Raw genomic sequence first — 14,787 nt, 5'->3', positions numbered from 1 at the left:
ACAAATAATTAATATCATGAATATTAATCAAAACCCTGCAGAAATTAGAAAATAAGAATTAAAAGTTATAATCATCAAGCCCAACTACAGAATTTGGCCCAACAGTAAAGGCCCAAAATAAGGCCAATCTGCAAGCCCAACAACACAGGGAGCCCAACAACAAAGAACACAGCCGCACCACAACATCACAGCCACCACTCCCCATCGCACGCACGGCCTCACGGCCGCCACACACACACACACACACCCGACACCAACACACACGGACGCACACACATCACAACACAGAAGCACACACAGATATATACATACATGTATATATACATGCAAGCCAATCAATTACAACAGAACTGAAGCAAGCGAGCCGCGAGTATTACCGGAATTAGCACCACCGGAGGTAACGCCAGAGATGAAGGGAAGAAACGGAAGAAAGAAAGAAAAAGAAACAGAGAAACTGAAAGAAGAATGAACAGAGAGAGAGAGACGAGGCGCGTGCAGCCAAAGCCGGTGGGGGTTTGGTTTTTATTTATTTATTTATTTTAACAGAGATTGCAACTAAACACCAGCAACAAACACGTGTACTCTTCTAATTATAGAATTGACACGTAGTTTATAGGATAATCACGGAGGTTTTGAGTCTCGATTTGTCCCAAAATTTAAAATTAACGGACTGAGATGCACGCAAAACAATTTCCGAAAATTACGAAAACAGCGCTAAAATATTATAAATATCCCGAAATAAATAAAAATAAAAATTTACAAAAATTTTAAACAATTTTTAAGGTACGCTTTATACCCGCTTTTTAACAAATAACGAAACGACGCGCGGGTAAAACGATTCCCGAAAATTTCCAAAATAATTTTAAAATTCTCAGAATAATACGAACTTAATAAATTATAAGTTTCATAATTTTTAAAGATTCCCATAATTAAATATGGATTTTAGCATTTAACACACTCAGGAAATTATTTAAAAATGAATAATTAACAAAATATTGATTTCTCAATTTTATTAAGTCCTAAAAATAATTATTAAAATTAGAAAATTAGAAAACCAATTTTAAAGACAACCCAAATATTTATGGAATTAAAATTACCATAAAATCACTTTTACAAGCAAAATAAAATCATGTAACTCACTAATAAATCACACAATTCAATTCCACATAGCAACAAATCATAATTAATTAAATAACAATCAATAACCGCTGCCAAAATCAATACACATCTTTTATTTATTTACTTAAACTTTTATTACACTTCCAAATATTAGAAATAAAATAAAAATACACGAGTCGTTATAGTTTCACTGTGGTGAGGGGATTGACTGTAGACTAAAGTGCTGAGGCGATTCGGATGGTGATTGAGCAGCCCGAGAGGAGGCCAGAATAGGAAAATTGGAATGAGAAGACATGGGATGATTTTAACTTGGATTTGATCGTGGCTACCCTGTGTGTGCCTGAGACTCACTGGAAGTTTAAGAAGGGCACGAACGAGTATGCCACTTTCCCTGCCTCATGCATGAACAGGTTTACATGTGCATGGAATTCTTTTATTTGTGCTAACATCATGCCATCTTCTCACGTGCATAATGTTACGGTGGAGCGTGCACATTTGTTGTGGGGGATTCTTCAGGGAGATTATGTGGATCTTGAAATGGTAATTCATCAGGGCATATTGAGGTTTCTGCGAGGGAGTACTACGGATTTTATACCCTATGCGTTCATTGTCACGAAGTTATGTGTGGCGGTTGACGTTCATTGGCCCGCACACGAGCAACAGCAGCTTCCGAGTGCCCCGATTGATAGTTTGATGTTGTTGAGTATGCAGGAGTGGTACGGTGGTAAGCCCGATCCTAAGGGGCTTGGTTATTCTTATGACCATCTTCCAGGTGGAAGGCCATCTCCTCAGGTATATGCTGGTGGCATGACTCAGGAGAGCAGAATAGCTTGGAGAGCTGAGTTGGGTGAGGAGGCCGGTCCATCGCAGCAGCAACAGCAACAGCAGGAAGCACAGGGCAGTGCTGGTATGAGTTCAGCGCAGTATAAGTGCTTGATGAGGAGGATGGATGCGATGTATGACATTCATAGTCGCTTTGCACAGGACCTTACCCATGCATTAGGGACTGCATTCAGAGCCACGTGAGTTGACATCTTGTGGCCCGTATTTAGTGAGGATTATGTGTACCCGCCGCCTGGCACTCCTGACACTCCACCCGTTGAGGGTGGTGACCCTGATTCTGAGTAGGTATGCCTGATTCCTTACTATTACCTTCACTGAAGACAATGAATATTTTAAGTTTGGGGTAGTAGTTAAGGATTATATGTTATATGTGAGTCGCATATAGTTTGCATATTCATGCTAGTTTAGGTCATATAGTTGCATATTTGCCATGTAGAAGTTTTTTTATTTTTGCATGATATTGTTTATATAGTTCATGTTAGGAATATGTTGTGAACTTGATGATAAATCAAACGAAACACCTTAGTAGATTTAACTTAGTGTATTTCGTAGCTCTCAACGGATGTTCTAATATAGTCCCGATGGATGAACTTTTTAGTCCCGATGAATGACAATTTGACATCCATCGAGAGTGTAGCTTATGTAACAAATAAGTAATGTAGCACATTTCTGCAAACAACATATTTTAGTCTAGTAGATTATGTAGGATTCTTTAAGTCATGTTGACTACTAGATTGATATGCATAATAGGTTGGCTAATTGTAAATATGAGATGACTTATAATTCTGTATAAGTGAAATAGAGTCAAGTGACAGATAGACTCCCGAAGGATGATCTACAAGGCTCCTAACGGATGATCAACATATTCCTGACAGATGTTCAACATAATCCCGACAGATGATCATATTCAAAATAGTTGTTGATAGTGACAACACAGTCACATGCATTAGGTGTTTGCAAAAGGAATGTGGCAGCCTGTTAAGCAGGATTTTGAGAACAAAGAAACATTACCATTTCCATGCAAATGTAAAGATATTCAAAGATGCTGGATAGAGTAATGTTGAAGCTGAAGGGTTTTTAGCACATAAACGCAACGAAAAACGTAAATTTAAATCTTAAAAATCGAAACCCTCCGCAGGATCCATGCGAAAAACAATATTTAATTCGTAGTTCAATATGTTTACCTTAAGAGGCTTTACGTTAATGAAAAGATGGAGGTCTTGAATGATCACCATGTAGCCCGTCGCTGGAACGATCTACACCTTGAAGGTATCCACACGAATGATCGCCCGGAGGATGGGTGTGTACAAGCACGTTCTTGAGGCCGCCTTCTTGCTCTCTCTATCTCTCTTCAAGCTACTAGGGTTTATGTTTTATCAAATAAAATGTGTAACCCTAATTCTATTAGAAAAAGATATTATATAGGCAAGAGCTAATGGGCCTCCAACCCTAAACTGAATTTTAGAGTTATTATTATTATTATTAAATTCGAAATTCTAATTATTGTATTATTAAGTCTCACTTAATCATCCATTAACTTAATTTCGAATTTAATATTAAATTCGAATTTCCTATTTATTTAATTAATTAAGTCACACTTAATTTAATAACAAATAATTCGAATTACTTACTGATATGGACCTAAAAATTAGCCTAGAAATATAATTAATGTTAAATTAATTAGACCTGATACAGTCCAATAACGAAGCCCAATTAGAAAGGGCTCAAAACCCTGAATATTAATTAATTTCATAATTAATTAATAAGGGAGAAATCAGTTGTTAAGATGAGTCCCAGCGAGGATATAAATCCTTGTAGATTAGCCTCAAAGAGACCGAAAAGGATAAGGAATCAGTTTCCTGCTTCCTAGGACTCCAAAGTCCATTCTAATTCTGAGACTTGCCCACCAAGTCTCCTAGATCTAGTCTAATTCAAGGACTCCCAACACCTATATAAGGGGTCTCACCCCCATAAATCAGAACTATATTTTTTGACTTGATCCTTGGCAATCAGCAAGGTACGTAGGCATCTTGTTAAAGCAGATCGAGTCACGGGACACAAGAGCAGTCAAATCGAACCTCGAAGCTCACGAACCCTAGTATTAAATACAACAATTAATATACCCTAGTTTTTAATCCATAACATTTGGTTCCGTCTGTGGGAATTCGTAACAACAACCATGGCGAGAACACGGAGTGGACACAGCGCCCCTGAAGGAACACCAGCTGGGACAACTCAAACGACTTCGTCGATGGCGAAGATAACCCCCACACTCATCTTACGCCTCCACCCAAGGAGGAACCCCAATAGGGGCAACTGAGCCTCAGCCACAAGGGGCGAATCCCCCGGCTCTACAAGGGACGAATCCCCCGGCTCCTCAAGGAACGAATCCCCAACTTCAGTAGATACATGCACCTGTAAACTCTCAGCCCGTAAGGTATGAATATTCAACTATTGCTACCACTAATCCCCCCTACAGGATGCCCCTGTACCCCGAGGTAGGAGGAAGTGGACATGTTAGATGGAGTGAAGCACGGGTACGAGGTTTGGCTCCTATCCCGAAGGATCAGGAATTTTCTGGTCCTTATACTGAGAGAGACTCCGAATCTTTGGATGATGATGTGGCCCCAAGAAGGAGGCGTGCTGGTAAAGAGCCGATGCCTGATGGTAACCAACGTCCTAGGAGCACCTGAGGGACGAATCCCTAAGAGGTGCAGGAGATAATCAGGGCTCACTAGGCTGAGATTCAAAGGCTAAAGCGCGACTTATAGGTGCACCAGGCCCCCAGACCCCTACTACCTCCAAGGGGGAGAAATCCTCCTCCAATCATAGACCTGGATGGTCCGCTACAGAGAAGGACTGTTGTCCTAAGGGCTGATCCAAGCAATCTTCTTCCCCTTGGAGATCCTGATGATCCTACTCCACCATTCACTGAAGAAATAATGAGCACCCATATCTCAAGGAAGTTTAAGATGCCCACCATCAAAGCTTATGATGGCACCGGAGATCCCGCTAATCATGTCAGGACATTCTCTAATGCACTATTGTTGCAGCCCGTTAACGATAATACTAAGTGACGGGCCTTTCCTCAAACCCTGTCGGGAATGGCTCAAAGATGGTATAGCCATTTGTCCCCAAATTCTATTGGGTCCTTCAGAGAGCTAAGTCAGGCTTTTATTAAGCAATTCATCAGCGGGAGAGTGCATGAGAAAAGTTCAGCATCTCTCATGAGCATTGTGCAGGGAGCAAATGAATCCTTGAGAGACTATCTGAATCATTTCACAAAGGAAGCTTTAAAGGTCCCAGGCCTTAATGACAAGGTAGCTATGATAGCGCTGCAACAGGGAACTAGGGACGAGTTCTTCAAGATATCCTTGGCCAAGTGCCCCCCTGAAAGTAGGTTGTAGCTCCAAGATAGGGTCGGGAAATACATCAAAGTGGAGGAGAGCATGAGAAAGACAGTAGTAAATAACGAGCCCGTTGGAGGCAAGAAGCGAAAGACTGATCTGGAATATATTGCTAAGGACAAGTATCCTAGAACTAAGCAAAACCCTGATTCAACCTCGAAGAAGGGAGGGCCTGGGCAAAAGTTCGCAGAATATGCTAAGTTGAATGCTCCTACAAGCCAGATCTTGATGGAAATTGAGAAAGATAGAGATATTCGTTGGCCTAAACCCCTGAAGGTTGATCCTACCAAGCTGGATGAGAGCAGATATTGCAGATTTCACAAGGATGTTGGTCATGACACCGATGAGTGTGGACAATTGAAAGATGAAATAGAGTTCCTCATTCGAAAAGGAAGATTGAGCAAGTATACTAGAGATGGAGGAGATAGGAACAATAATGGAAGAAAGAATTTTGAAGATCGTAGGAGGGACCAAGACGATAAGGGGCGAAATCCCCAGCCTAGGGGATCGGTGATAAATACAATCTTTGGAGGACTGCGACCCCAAGAGCCTGTGATAAATACAATCTTTGGAGGACCAACTGTTGCTGGATTATCCAGGAATTCCAGGATAGCGTATACTAGAGAGGTTATGCATATTGTTGAGGAAGCCCCGAAGAGGGCGAGGACAGGAGTAACAATGGCATTTGATGATTCTGACTGGGAGGGTGTGAAGTTTCCTCATGACAACCCGCTGGTCATAACACCAATAATAGGGAACAACCAGGTGAAGAGGGTCCTTTTAGATAACGGTGCCTCGGTGGACATCTTACTCCATGATACCTTTTTAAGGATGGGTTACAATGATTCTCAATTAACCCCGACTGATATGCCGATATATGGATTCACAGGAGTGGAGTGCCCTGTGGAAGGGATAATTAAGTTGCCAATAACTATAGGTCAGGAACCAAGACAAGCAACACAGATGTTGGACTTTGTGGTGGTGAAGGCTAGTTTGACTTGCAACGCGATCATGGGAAGAACATGGGTACATGCCTTTAAGGCAGTCCCTTCTTCCTATCATTCAGTGATGAAATTTCCCACCCGGAATGGGATTAGAGAAGATAGAGGAGATCAAAAGATGGCAAATAGTTGTTATGTGGCCTCTCTTAGGGCATATGGAGTTGTGGGGCAGATCCTGCCTATTGAAGATCTAGATATCCGTGAGAATGATGAGAAAAGAGGGAAGCCAACAGAAGACCTGGTTTTGATTCCTTTGGCTTCCTTTGGCTCCCGAGGATCCTCAAAAAGTGAATTTCATTGGAGTAACACTAGAGGAACCCCTTAGAGGTAAGTTGGTAAAATTTTTGCAAGAAAACAGTGATGTGTTTGCATGGTCGACAGCTGATATGCCAGGCATAGACCCAGAAATGATCACTCACAAGCTAAATGTGGATCCAAATCGAAAGACTGTGAAGCAGAAGAAAGGAAGCTTTGTTCCAGAGAGGCAAGAAGCTATTAAAAAAGAAGTAGAGAAGCTCTTAGAGACTGGTTTCATTGAGGAGATACAGTTTCCGGAATGGTTAGCAAACCCTGTGATGGTAAAAAAGGCTAATGGAAAATGGAGGATGTGTGTAGATTTCACCGATTTGAATGACACATGTTCCAAGGACTGTTTCCCATTGCCAAGGATAGATACATTAATAGATGCTACTGCTGGTCATGAGATGCTGAGCTTCATGGACGAATTCAGTGGGTACAATCAGAAGAAGATGCACAAGGATGACATCCCAAAGGTATCATTCATTACTGACTTTGATGTTTTTTGTTATCTTGTTATGGCGTTTGGTCTCAAGAATGCAGGAGCCACCTATCAAAGGTTGGTAAATAAGTTTTTCAAGGATCTTATCGGCAAGACCATGGAAGTTTATGTCGATGACATGTTAGTCAAGAGTCTAGTGAAGACTGACCATATAACCCACTTGAGGGAAGCTTTTGAGGTCCTGAGATACCACAAAATGATGCTAAATCCTGCAAAGTGTGCTTTCGGAGTGGGGTCTAGAAATTTTTTGGGACTGATGGTCTTCAAGAGAGGAATCGAGACCAATCCTGATAAAATAAAGGTAATTTTGGACATGGAGCCCCCTAAGACTATCAAAGATGTTCAAAAAATCACTAAAAGGGTTGTTGCATTAGGGTGATTCATCTCCAAATCTGGAGACAAGTGCTTGTCATTCTTCAAATCCTTGAAGAGGGTTAAGGATTTTGTATGGACTGAGGAAAGCCATAAGGCATTTGAAGAATTAAAGAAATATATGGCCCATGCCCCGTTCTTGGCCAAGCCAGCTCTGAATGAAACTTTATACTTGTACCTGGCCATTTCAGAAAATGCCTTGAACGATGTATTGGTTAAGGAGGAACTTAAAATCCAGAAACCTATATACTATGTTAGCAAAATTCTGCATGTAGCTGAGTTGAATTATTCAACTATTGAGAAGTTCGCTTTAGCCTTGGTAATGGCTTCAAGAAAGTTGCATCCTTACTTTCAGGATCATAAAATTGAAGTACTAACAAATCAGCCCTTGAGAAATATTACTCATAGCCCCAAAGCTAGTGGGAGACTGATTAAGTGGGCAATAGAATTGGGAGAATTCGACATCAAGTACAAGCCGTGAATGACAATAAAAGCCCAGGCATTGGCTGACTTCGTGGTGGAATGTACCATACCCAACCAAGAAGTCAGGGGCAGGAAGATACTATACCCCAAAACACAGAATGTGATAAAGAAAACAATGAAAAGGGAGTTAAGGAGAAGGAATATTGGGTTCTCTATTTTGATGGAGCATCAAATACAAATCCAAGCGGAGCAGGGCTAGTTTTACAAAGCCCCGATGGGTTCTTGATTGAATATGCTATGAAGCTAGACTTCCCAACTACAAACAATGAAGCAGAATATAAAGCTCTAATAGCTTGCCTCGGCCTAGCAGGGACACTGAGAGTCAAGAACTTAAAAGTCTGTGGAGACTCAAAGTTGGTCATATCTCAGGTTAAGGGAGAGTTTAAGGCAAGGGATGATACAATGGCTAAGTATATCTGCCTAGTAAGGGCTGTGATGACTCAGTTCGATGAATTCCATGTTGAGCACATCCCAAGGGAGGAAAATGCTAAGGCGGATGCATTGTCAAAGTTTGCTTCATCAGTGATGGAGCAAAGTTCAGGATGTGTATACTTCCGCATTTTGAAAACACGGAGCATTGATGTTAAGCTTGTAGCTCCTATAGGGCTGGGGACGTCATGGATAGATACCATCAAAGCCCATATTCATACTCGTTGCCTGCCAAATGATGTGACTGAAGCACGAAAGTTGGCTATTTGAGCACTGAGATACTCCTTGGTTGATGGGATTTTGTATAAAAGATCTTATGTGCTTCCTTACTTAAGATGTCTCAGGCCCGATGAGGCACGCTTGGCTCTTGATGAAGTACATGAAGGTGTCTGTGGGCAACACCTGGGGGGTAGAGCACTGGCTCATAAGATAACCCGTTTAGGCTTTTATTGGCCAGACATGATGGCCGATGCCAAAGAATATGTGAAGAAATGTGATCGATGTCAGAAACATGCACCGGTTGTTCGAAAACCCCCGAGATGTTAACTTCCATCAACTCTCCCATCCCATTTGCCATGTGGGGAATGGATATACTTGGGCCTTTCCCCATGGCCACGGCACAAAGGAAGTTCCTGATTGTAGCCATTGATTATTTTACTAAGTGGATTGAAGTCAAGCCTTTGGCCAAGATCACAACTAAGCAAGTTGCACAATTCCTGTGGGAAAACATCATGTGCCAATACGGAATTCCCCGTATCCTAATTACCGATAATGGAACACAGTTCAACAATGAAGAATTCAAGAAGTATTGTGAGGAGAATGATATTGAGTTGTGGTTTACCTCCGTAGCTCACCCGCAAGCCAATGGGCAAGCAGAAGTGGTGAATCGAATAATTTGGGATGGACTAAAGAAGAGGATCGAGAAATCAAAGAATAACTGGGTGGATGAAATACTCCCAATACTATGGGCCTATAGAACTACTTGGAGAGTCACAACTGGAGCAACTCCCTTCATGTTAGCATATGGGGCATAGGCGGTTGTTCCTGTGGAGATATCACATTCGTCTCCCAGGATCCAAGCTTTTAATGCTGAGGAAAATGAGGAAGGGAAAAGATTAGCCTTGGATCTAATTGATGAAGTACGAGATGAGGTACATGTGAAAATAGTGGAATATCTGAAAAAAAACTTCATTCTATTACAACCTAAGGGTTAAAGAAAGGTTCTTCAAGCAAGGTGACTTGGTTCTGAGGAAGGCGGAAGCTTCTGGTGTTGGGCAGGAAGGAAAACTTTCCCCAAATTGGGAAGGGCCATACGAGGTCAAAAGTGTTCAAGGAAGGAGAACCTACAAACTGGAGACTATGGATGGTTTTGAAGTTCCCAGAACCTGGCACGCTAACAAAAAATGTTCAGTTTGATCTAGTTTGTTGCATTGTTAGATTCTGAAAGATAAAACCAAGTTATAAACTTGAGTTCCAAAACTCAAAAGGTTGAACTATGATAATATTTGAGATTGGATTACAAGAAAAAATAAGTAAAAACATCTAAAGTCTATTACAAAGTCTGAAAACTTCTGAACAAAAGAAAAATACATAAGTCAAGGGAGTTAGGCCTTAGAAGGCTCAGATTCTTAGGAGCCACTATCTGAAGGCTCCTCAGACGTCTCATGAGTTAGCCCCTCGGAAGTTTCTTCAGAAGTCTCCACGAAGGTCTCCCCGGAACTATCCTCAGTCGCCTTAGGTGCCTTTGGGGGATCCTCTACTCTGACCTTTTTCACACTCGGCTCAGCCTCTTCCTCGGAGGAGGATTCCTCTTCCCCGGAACTGGACTCAGGCTCTTTTCTTTTTTGACTTTGGCTCACGACCGGGGCCTTTGATGAAGAAGCTCCGTGATCAGGAGAAGGAGTTGATCGTTTATCTTCCCGAACAAGCTCCACAACCCTATCAGTTACTCCCCCAACCTTGGAACCTTGAGAGGGCAGGGGAAGGAGTCATCCTCAAGCGTTTCCGGGTACTCAGCCTGAATGGCCTCAACCGCGGCATCCCAACCCTCTTTGTAGCTCATGGGGTGAGTAAGCGCGTCATGCTCCACCATCAGGTCTTGGAACTCCCAAGTGTCCATCCAGGCATCAAAGGCTTTATCTTTTTGATTTTTGAGAATCACAATCTCAGCCTGAGCTGTTTCCAAGTCGGAAGTTGAGGAGGTAAGTTGGGCCTTGAGGTTTTCAATTTCTTGGTTGGCTTCTTCCAATTTCTTAGTCGTATCCTTTAGGCTAACCTTACAAGCCTTAGCTTGGTGAAGCGCCCCTTGAAAATGGACGTTCACCTATGAGTGATAAAAAATAAGTAAGAAATAAGGAAAATCATGAGAAAAGGTAATAGTAATAAAAAAGAGAAGCAATATACCGTCGCTAGAGCCTGAGCACCAAAAAGCTCATTAGCCTCCGAGTCTTATTGGAGGACAAAGTCTTGGTAGTCTACCGGGGAAATAGACTGAACTGACCACTCTTTGGTGTGTTTAGTATTGCCAATGATCGTGTCTTTTACCCGAATTCCCCATGCAGGTTGAAAGAAGGCCCCTGGCTTCTGTTTGGTACGCAGGGGTTGGCTGGGGCCTTCTTCGTCCCCGTCTCTTGTTTGAAGTAAAAACTCAGGGAAGCGATCCCTGAGGCGCGGGTCCTTGAAGACCTTTCCAGCGCGCTTCATCCTAGTTGTTTCCAAGTCTTTAGGCTTGGTAGCCTCTTCGATCCTCTCGGCCACTATATAAATTAAAGGAAAAGGAGTTGGAAAGATAGTAAAAGATAAGGAAAACAGAAAACCACTATAAGGAAATATACCTTGCTTAGAAACAGGAGAAAGACCGCGTTCAACAAGAACCGTCTCTCTAATGAGATCCCGGGAATGTGACGTTCCATTATCCAGAGTAAGGAGATTGAAAGCCCTGATCTCCTCCTCAGTCAAAACAATGTCATTCGGGCTTCTATCCACAACTTGCCCAAAGGACGAGCGAAAGAGAGTCCCCCAGACGCCGCCTTCCCAGATGACATAAAGAAACTCTTTTTTCCACCCCAAGTTGTTGTCAGGGATGGACTTCCCATTCACTATGTGGGGGACAGTGGGGCGCTGGTTCAAAGAAACCCACCCCAGATTCTTGTCCGGGCTATTCTTAAACTGAAAAATCTTTTTTAAACACAGCGATCATTGGAGATACATCGTGTTTGGCACATTGTGACAAAAATCATAGAATCAACCTCTAGGAGTTTGGAGGAAGTTGGAAAGGGCTAATGCCCACATCAGCTAGCAAAATTGGAATAAAAGGATGAAAAGGGAGTCTGATACCCGCCCTTAGAGTGTCCCTAAAGACACATAAGGAGTCCTTCTTCCAGTGGCAGGCCCTGTCGGCTGGACCTGCGGGAACCAGCTTGTACGGCTCCTTGATCTTGAAGAAAGATTTCATTTTATCCAACTCCTTTGGATCCCGAAAAATGTTGACATGATCAAACGCGTTTAGATGGGCGTTGGATGGATACTCGTCCCCTCGAGTATTGATCATATCAATTAAGGAAGTATATCTTGATCGAATGAGGAATTCGTTCAACTTCTTGGCCACGTTCATCTTGGCCAAAAGGGCTAATTTCTTATCCGCCATCTAAGGAAGCAGAAAAGAAAACAGTTTTTAGACAAAAAAATTATACGTAAAGAGTGCATAAAAATGAATAAAGTAAAGGAAGTATCTATATTACCTGAAATAATGACTGATCTGCTAGAAAGAAAGCTTCGTGGAACTAGAACTCCGACCTACAGTAATCCTTAAGCCTCCAAGATTTTTGAGAGAAGAAGAGAGGAAGAAAATTGAGAAATGAGAAGTGAGGAGTGGACAATTCCACTCACTCCTTTATATATGGAGAAGAGGGAAGATAAAGGGACAAAAAACCCCAATAAGTTGGAAGCCCAAAGAAAAAGCCCAAAATCTGGAACATTCCAGAATATTCGCGGGCATTCTGAAAAAAAACTAGAGGAAATATATATATATATATGTATCCAAGTTTAATTTGGAAAAGGCCCAAATCACGACCCAAATCTAATTTGAATTTGGAAAAGACCTAATTAAAGGTTCAATAAGGAAAAAGACCAGGCCCAAATCCAAGTTGAATTTGGAAAAGGTGCAAATCACGGCCCAAATCCAATTTGAATTTGGAAAAGACCTAATTAAAGTTCAATAAGGAAAAAGACCAGGCCCAAATCCAAATTGGATTTGGAAAAGCTCAATATAATCAAACCATCAAAAAGACCAGGATTGATGTCGTATTTGAGGTCGTGAATCCTGTTCAAAATCTTTCGAACAGGAGCCAGAAAAAACACCTATCAGATAGACCAGGATTTAGGTCGAAATTCTGGTCATGAATCAAGCTCGAAATCTTTCGAACAGGGTCCAAAAAACGTCATGAATTTCGACCAAGAACAAGGTCATAAACTCGACTAGGATCCAGGTCAAAATCCTGGTCGTGAATCCTAGTCGAAGTTTCACGAACAGGAGTCAAAAGGTAGCATGAATTTCGACCAAGACCCAGGTCGTAAACTCGACTAGGATCCAGGTTAAAATCCTGGTCATGAATCCTAGTCGAAGTTTCACGAATAGGAATCATGTGGCGGCCAAAATTTCGACCAGGATTCAGGTCGTTAACTCAAATAGGATCCAGTTCGAAATCCTGGTTGTGAATCCTAGTCGAAATTGTTCGACCATGGCTCAGGAGCTGGCCCAAAATTTGACTAGGATCCAGGTCGAAATTTCGACTAGGATCTTGGTCGAAAAAGGGCTGAAAATTTCAGAAAAATTCCTGAAAATCAGAATACTCTGGAAAATTAGAAAATAATTATCAAAAAATTATTTTTGATAAAATACTCTTGAAATATTAAAAAATATACCTGTGAGTATCAGAATATTTTGAAAATTAGGAAAAATTCCCAGAAATTAAGGGAAAATTCCTAAAAAATACCAGGAAGTTCCCAAAAAAGGAAAAAAGGTAAGAAAAATAATAGGGAAGTTCTAAAACAACCCTGAAGCCGTGTGCAAGGCAAATCATTGTAATTGTGTAGGTCGCTCCACACTTTACGCAAAAACGATATCCTGTAAGGGAATAAATGAACTTAACTTCTGCGAAATCTTTTACGATTTCCCAGAAGTTGGGGGGAAAATGATATGGGCCTAAAAATAAGCCTAGGAATATAATAAATGATAAATCAATTAGACCTGATAAGGTCAATAACGAAGCCCAATTAGAAAGGGCCCAAAACCCTGAATATTAATTAATTTCGTAATTAATTAATAAAGGAAAATCAGGTGTTAAGATGAGTCCCAATGAGGATATAAATTCTTGTAGATTAGCCTCCAAGGGACCTAAAAGGATAAGGAATCAGTTTCCTGCTTCCTAGGACTCCAAAGTCCATTCTAATTCTAAGACTTGCCCACCAAGTCTCCTAGATCTAGTCTAATTCAAGGACTCCCAACACCTCTATAAGGGGTCTCACCCCCACAAATCAAAACTATGTTTTTTTGACTTGATCCTTGGCAATCAGCAAGGTACGTAGGCATCTTGTTAAGGCAGATTGAGTCACGAGACACAAGAGCAGTCAAATCGAGCCTCAAAACTCACTAACCCCTGTAATAAATACAGTAATTAATATACCCTAGTTTTTAATCCATAACACTTACATTTAATTTAAATCTGAATTTAAATTAAATAATCCTCCAATCATTCTTTGTGCGACCCTTTAGGTTATTATTACGTTGGCAAAAATTTTAAATCTAATTTAAAATCATAAACAATGAGCGGCATCTAGTAATACATCATTGTTACCCAAGTAATAATAATTAATCGGTGATCAATTAAACCTTTCGTGAATAATGTACAATGTATATAATCCCTTTAGCCTTATATTATAGATCAAAATCGAGGTATGCATTGTGTCATCCTCTGTTAATGTTCAATCCTTCTTTCCTTGATCAATGAGTAAAACTATTAAACAAATCAGTATTTGAGCACAACCATTCATTTTATAGTCTTACTCAATCAAGAGGGCCAATAATATCACTCCTTTAATAAAGGAGGGCTAAATCCCATCTAGATCATTCATATTTCTCATACGATTCATAATGTACCCAATGTCTACTTTTATTATTACCCGGTCAAGGATAACTTTTAATAGTATCAAAGTATATTAATTCTCGTATAGAAATATAATGATTTCAGGTCAAAGGACCAATACATCATTATCACTATGAGATTAACTTATGACACTATAACATGTAGAATCTCACAACGGGTCAATCCAACAC

This window comes from Apium graveolens, chromosome 9 (genome assembly GCF_009905375.1).
Source record: "Apium graveolens cultivar Ventura chromosome 9, ASM990537v1, whole genome shotgun sequence".
Lineage (NCBI taxonomy): Eukaryota > Viridiplantae > Streptophyta > Magnoliopsida > Apiales > Apiaceae > Apium > Apium graveolens.
The sequence above is the reverse complement of the archived record's forward strand: the minus strand, read 5'-3'. Positions refer to the sequence as shown.